Here is a 7,268-nt window from a genome sequence, read left to right as displayed (position 1 = left end):
TAGTCACATACACATAAAAGAAATAACATGAACTCAATTGATAGCAAGATTTAATGTGGAAACCCAATTTGGGAAAAATCACAAATTGCAACTAGTTACTAATTTTCACTCTTCTAAAGTGAGTCCTATTAGGACCTAACCCCATTAAAGCTTACAAAACACACTGTTAGGTGTGACCCTATTAGAGGATTTAATCACCCTATTAGGAGTGGCCTTGTTAGAGGTCTTTAGAAAATTCAATCTTGAAATGAAACCTTGTTAGAGGATTTACAAATAACTATTAAGCCAACTTGGTTAAGAGATTTAGATCATTGTGACAATGGTTAGAAGGTAACAATGAGATGAACTAATTTCTAATGCAACTAAATTTCTGATTACATATCTCAATTATAGTTGTATACTTGATCCTTCTTGATCAAATGTATCTTTGCAGCTCAACAAGGATATTCTTCTCATCCTTTGAATTCACTTCCTCTCAGCATCATCAAATCTTTTATTATGTTTCACACATTCAATCCTTATATATATATATATATATATATATATATATATATGTATATATATATATATGTATATATATACATATATGTATATATATACATATATATATGTATGTATATATATATATATGTATATATATACATATATATATATGTGTATATATATATATATATATATATGTATATATATATGTATATATATATGTGTATATATATATTCATGTATATATATATGTGTATATATATATATGTATATATATATGTGTATATGTATATATACACACACACACACACATATATATATATGTATATATATGTATATATATATGTATATATATAGATGTCTATATATAGATGTATATATATATATGTATATATATATGTATGTATATATATGTGTATATATATGTATATGTATATATATGTGTGTATATATATATATGTATATGTATATATATATGTATATATATACATATACATATAGATATATATATATATATATATATATATATGTATGTATATATATACATATACATATAGATATATATATATATATATATATATATATATATGTATGTATATGTATACATATACATATACATATATATGTATATGTATATGTATACATATACATATACATATATATGTATATGTATACATATACATATATATATATATGTAATACACACACATATATATATAATATACATATATATATATGTATGTATATATATATGTATATATATATATATATTCAGGTTAACTTGAATACTTAATATTCATCTCCTCAATTGGCTAGAATCAATAGTTAAATCAATTTTACTTAATATGCCAAAACAAGAAAATCTTTCGTTAGCCAACCCTGCTCGGTAGACACTAACTCAAAATGATTTTCCTGTGTTAACCAAGTGAACTCAGTTAACATTGCATATTCACAAAGTTTCTTTGCTAACCAAGTGAGCTCGGTTAACACTGGTTCCATCCAATATTTCTTTCATTAACTGAGTGAGCTCGATTAACATTAAACTTCTACAAACTTTCCTATGTCGCCCGAGTGAACTTGGTAGACACTGTCTTTTGAACTTGGCAAACTCTGGAATGCTCGAGTGAGCTCAACATACACTGACTGGAAATGATATGATATTTTGTATAATATCAATGACAATACACAATTAATCAATTTTCTTAAACACAAGAGTCCTTCATAACTCAATTCAATCACAGATACTCCCCCATAGCGAAAGCATCAATCATCTAGTTCAGATAAATAATAGTGTTATGTACTGTTAGACTGATGTAACCTTTGCATCAACTATTCATAGTAGGCAGGGGCATAATCCCAAGTATACCTCTCAAGTACTCAAATGTATACTTCAATAAAGGCTTTGTATATATATCTTTTATCTACTCTTTTGTACTGATAGACTCTAGTCTAATCTCTTTCTCTACAAATTTCTCTCTCAAAACATGATACTTGATAGAGATGTCCTTTGTCTTTGGATGTAATACAAGATTCTTAGACATACTCATTATATTCATGTTATCACAATGTATGATAATGATCTCTCTAAACTCAACTCTAATTTACTGCAATATTTGCTTCATCCACATGATCTAATTTTGATTATTTTCCACTACTACATACTCTGCTTCTACTATACTTTATGAAATACAACCCTATTTCTTGGTTAACTAAGAAACCAATCTTCCTCCTTAAAAGATGTTCCACCACTTGTACTCTTTTTTTCATCCATACTACCTACCAAATCTACATCATTATATTCACATAAGGTAAAGTCATTTGATCTGTCATGCCATAACCCAAAATCGTGTATACCCTTCAAATATATGAAAATCCTCTTTACTATTGCATAATGTGACTCTTTAGGATCAACTTGAAATCTCACCACAATGCCAACTACATTAACTATATGTGGTCTTAGGTGAGTCAAGTATTGAAGACCTCCAATCATAAATTTTTACTTCTTCTTCTCAATAGTAGGTATCTCATCTTTTCTTGACAACTTACAACCAGTTACCATAAGTATACCAATAGGTTTACAACTTTCTAGTCCAAATATTTTCAAAAAGTCTTTCAAATACAAGTTTAGTTCATGATAATAAAATACCATCATGGTTCTCCTTAATCTACAATCCCAAGAAATACTTCATCTCACCAATCATGCTCATCTCAAAATCCTTCTTCATTTCTCTAGAAAATTTCTCACTTGCTTCATCATCACCTCCAAAGATTATATCATCCACAAACACTTCAAAAATCAATAGATCATTCCCAATTTCCTTCAAATACAAGTTACTATTTGTAGTTCTTTTAGCAAATCTCGATTTTGCCAAATATTTATCCAACCTTGCATACCAGAATCTAGGTGCTTGTTTCAATCCATACAATAATTTCTTCAACTTAGAAATAATATCTCCTTCTTTTATCAAAAGAAATCCTTTAGGCTTCTCAATTTAAACTTCTTCAAGTTTTCCATTAAGAAATGCTAACTTGACATCTATCTGATACACATTAAATTTCTTGTTAGCCACATATGCCATAAATATTGTAACTACTTATAGTTTAGCAACAGGTGAAAATATTTTCTCATAACCAATACCTTCTTGCTATGAATAACCTTTACATACCAGTCTTTCTTTGTTACTCACAACCTATTGTGGTGTCCACAACACACACCCCATTCCTCACTAGGAATGGGGACCCCATACTTTTTTTGACTCCCGGACTCATAGTTTGAGAGTCGGGAGAAGAAAATTTGGTTAGAAGTTAGAATTTTAGAGTAAAAAAAAAACCACAAAAAAATTTTAAAAATAAAAAAATTAGAAATTGAAAAAATTATAAAAAATTATAAATTGGAAAAATAAAAAATATAGCAAAAATAAAAAAATAATTTAAAAAATTTAAAAATAAACAAATATAATACTCACGTGCTCACGGGTGCCAAGTGCTATTAGTGCATTGGGACACACGTGCTGAGGCACACCACACACCCAACTTAGCATGCGCGGGGCAAGGTGGGGGGTTATAAAACCTGCCAAAACCCTATGATTATTTTCATTTTCACGTTTGCACTTTCCGCAGGGGAGACTATCTGCCAGGTATGTTCTATGTTTTTTTTGCTTTGCCACAACATGCCACCAGCACAAATATGGTGCCCGACCTTTGATAGTGCCACCGATGCAAATATGGCACACAACCCCTTTGATATATGTCGCTGGCACAAATATGGTGCGCAGCCTTTGATAGTGCCACCAACGCAAACTTGGCACACGACCTTTGATAGTGTCATCAGTGCTCAAAACATTTCCACCATTGGGTGCGCAATGCCGCCCTAACAATGCCGCAACACCAAGAAAAAGGGGGGTCTGCAACAATGCTTTGTGCCTATGTGGTCTTAAGGCCATAGTGCGCCTCCAATACCCCACTCGCCACATGCAATTTTTTTTTTATTATTTCATTTTTTTCTTATTTATTTTAAGTTCTTAAATTGAAATATTTTAAAAATAAAAATAAATAATAAAAATAAATAATAATAATAATAATAATTTAAAAAAAAAAAAGGGAAATAAGATTAAAAAAATTTCAAATTAGAAATAAATGAATCCCCAAAGGGGGACATATTTTTAATTTTTTTCTTTTATGCTACCTATGGACTAATAAATGCTTTCTCTTGCAATTTGCAAGTAACATAACCAAGTGGTGTCCACATCCAGAGCAGCACCCAAGCTGGTCATTTTCAAGTTCCAAGGCTTACCTTCAAAATCAAGATTCCATGATGACTATGCTGAGATTAGAGATACCAACCTCGAACACACGTATTTAGGAGATTTCTTGAGAATTTGCAACAAGACAGTGGAGAGGTCAGCCTTGGTATCTACTTTGATCCATTTCGAATTAGTGAGTATAGTGTCACATCCTGTGTTAATGCAGTCAGCTGAACTAATCATGGCCCTGTCATAGCACTTTTTTCCTGATGAGAGGGTGGTCAAGAGTGTCATAGGGGAAGTAGTATTGGATTTGCAACCTGAAAACATTGAGAAGGTTTTCCACCTACCAAGAGCAAACTAGTTCATCTGAATTTCCTATGAAGTGGTTGAGAGATGGTACAGGGAGCATTAGTAAGAGGCTATTAACATTATATAATCCTCATACCTGATTGAGAAGCCTCCTCGGGGAAGGGTAACAACATAGTGGATATAACTCAAGGATACATGAAGGATGACATTAGATACTCTATCATTCTCCTAAGCAAAGTCATGGGCTTACCTGCAGTAGGTTATCTCACTATATTCACGATCAACATCATTGAGATCATCATACATGCAAGGATACCACTAGATTGGGCCACCACACTAAGTAAAAACTTGTGTGAGCAAATTAGGATGGTGAAGGACAAGAAGAAGTTTTATATGACTTCTTATATGGTGTACCTACTTGCAGCAAAGGCAACGAACTATCCTGGTTTTTATAGAAAGGTAGTATGTAGGACCCCAATGCCTGGCCATACATAGTCTACCCTTAGTTGGTGAAGAAGAAGCTCTCAACGTAGAGCAAGGAGTACATAATCATGAATGATGCATTTATCTTTACGATCATTCGATTCATTGAGGGGGACTATGGGAAGAGGTTATCTCATGAAGCCAAAGCATAGATCATAGCTCTCAATGCCTACTTCATCCAATTCAAGATATTCACGTATCTTTGGGTGGGTGGTGCATCTATCAATCCTAAGAAGCTTCTAAGATACCCAAGTGACAAGTTGATACAATTGGAGATATTTAGGAAAATTGAGTTGGCCTATGAGAAGATAAAGAGGCAACATAGACCTTGCTAGGAATGGTCATTGATCATTGGACAGTATTAGGTGAAGTGGAAATAGAATATTTTGACCTTTGAGCGGGAATGGGAGGACTCTCCCTGGCCATAATTTAACAATGTTGGAAAAGTGGAGAGTCTGGCAGGAAGAGACTTCCATCACGAGGATGCAGTTGAAGATCACTGGATGAATGCCACAAATGACTATGATGTCTGCATCAAGGACTGTTGTAGGATGACTTTGTATCTAGTAGAAAAGGCTCTCTAGTTCAATATCTCAGAGGAGATAAAGCAATCAGATTCAAAGGAGTTACTAGATCCCCTGTTCAAAGTAGATAAAATTGGTGAAAGACCTATTCTGAATGGAGAAGTTGATAGGGAAGAAGGAAATGATATTAATCATCAAATGAGGCATGTCATCAGAATGACAAAGGAATGGGTCAAAAAACCTTTCCCACTCGATCCAATTCCTAACATAGTGATCTTCCATGCACATGCTCACCCAGAAAGAGGTAAAGGGAAGAAAATAACAATTCCTACCTTCACAACTTAGTCTCCTATTAGGCCAGAAATAGTGTACCAGCTTGATCACCTAGTTGAATATTATCACCCTCTTGAAAGGAAGGGAAAGAATGAAAGGAAGAGGGCCTCCCCTTAGAGGATTTAGGCACAACAAGTTGTAGAGTAGGCACTTCCGTAGTAGTAGGAATAGAGTCCACAAGGGTCTCGAGATACTGGAGCTACTCAAGTCCAGGATGAACCGCCGTTGCCTCCCGTTGTGTCTAGCCAACTAGAAGAGGGAGAGATTCCACAAGCTTCCATTCATCCTATGCAAGATGAGCCAACTTCTCCTTCTACCTCCAAGAAATAGAAGAAAAGGATTAAGATTTGGATGAAGAAAAGGAAAAGGATCAATAGAAGATTAGTGCCTAATCCATCTATTCCTAAAATAATTCTGGAAGAAGATGAAGAAGAAGAATAAATAGAATTAGAAGAGGAATAGGAAGAACAAGTGCCCCTATAGGGAAGAACTCAGCTAGCTAGAGCCATAGAGTTGCAAAGGAGAAAGATTGCCACAGGTACCCTGCCATCCATTCAAATAGAACCTTTAGAGCTTTCTTCTTCAAAAGATGAAGTACAATAGTGGGTTGGATGAGAAAAGTAAAGAGGGTGATGATTTTTTATCAATGTTAGATTTTAATTTCATGCTTGTAGGTACAGAGTTGATTGGAGATAAGATTAGAGATACCCCTATAGGTGAACCTCAACAAGAAGACTAGATGTAGATGCCACTAGATACACTAGGTCTTGATCTTGCTCCTCCATCTCCACCATGAGCTATAGAGGTAGAACAAGGCTTGATAACCCTTCTACCTCAAAGTTTAGAAGAAGAGCAAGTTCTGAAGGAACCATCGCAAGAAAAGAGGCTGGTACAAATGGCAACCGGTGAAGTGTTAGAAGGACAAATGGTAGAATACTCTCAACCACTTTCCCAAGACACTGAGGTTCAAGATATAGGTTCTACTGAGACTAAGGCTACACAAGGGGGACCCTCACAATAGGATACAACTCCCAATAGGAGTGACAAAGGGAAGGAAGTTGCAGAACATATCCCTTTGCCATCAAGAATTAGGTCCTCAATAGGACGCATCCCTAGATGGATCCAAAAGTATATAATGACAAGAACAAAGCCTAAATTCCATGCTTTAGAGGAAGAAATTTGTGACATTGCAGAGATCTTGAATAAATCTGAGTCTCCATCACATGAGGTAGCACCATTGGCATTTGTCACCACCATATGGAACCAGGATTTATTTGCACAAGTGGCTCTCCCTCCTGAAGGCACATAATATAAATTGAAGGATGTTGTGTTGGGAAGACCTCCATGGGATTCAACTCAACAAATGATGACTATGGGATTCAAAGAGGTT

Source organism: Cupressus sempervirens, chromosome 7, assembly GCF_028749045.1.
Source record: "Cupressus sempervirens isolate cs-2001-9-10 chromosome 7, ASM2874904v1, whole genome shotgun sequence".
NCBI classification, from domain to species: Eukaryota; Viridiplantae; Streptophyta; class Pinopsida; order Cupressales; family Cupressaceae; genus Cupressus; species Cupressus sempervirens.
Note: the sequence above shows the minus strand (reverse complement) of the source record.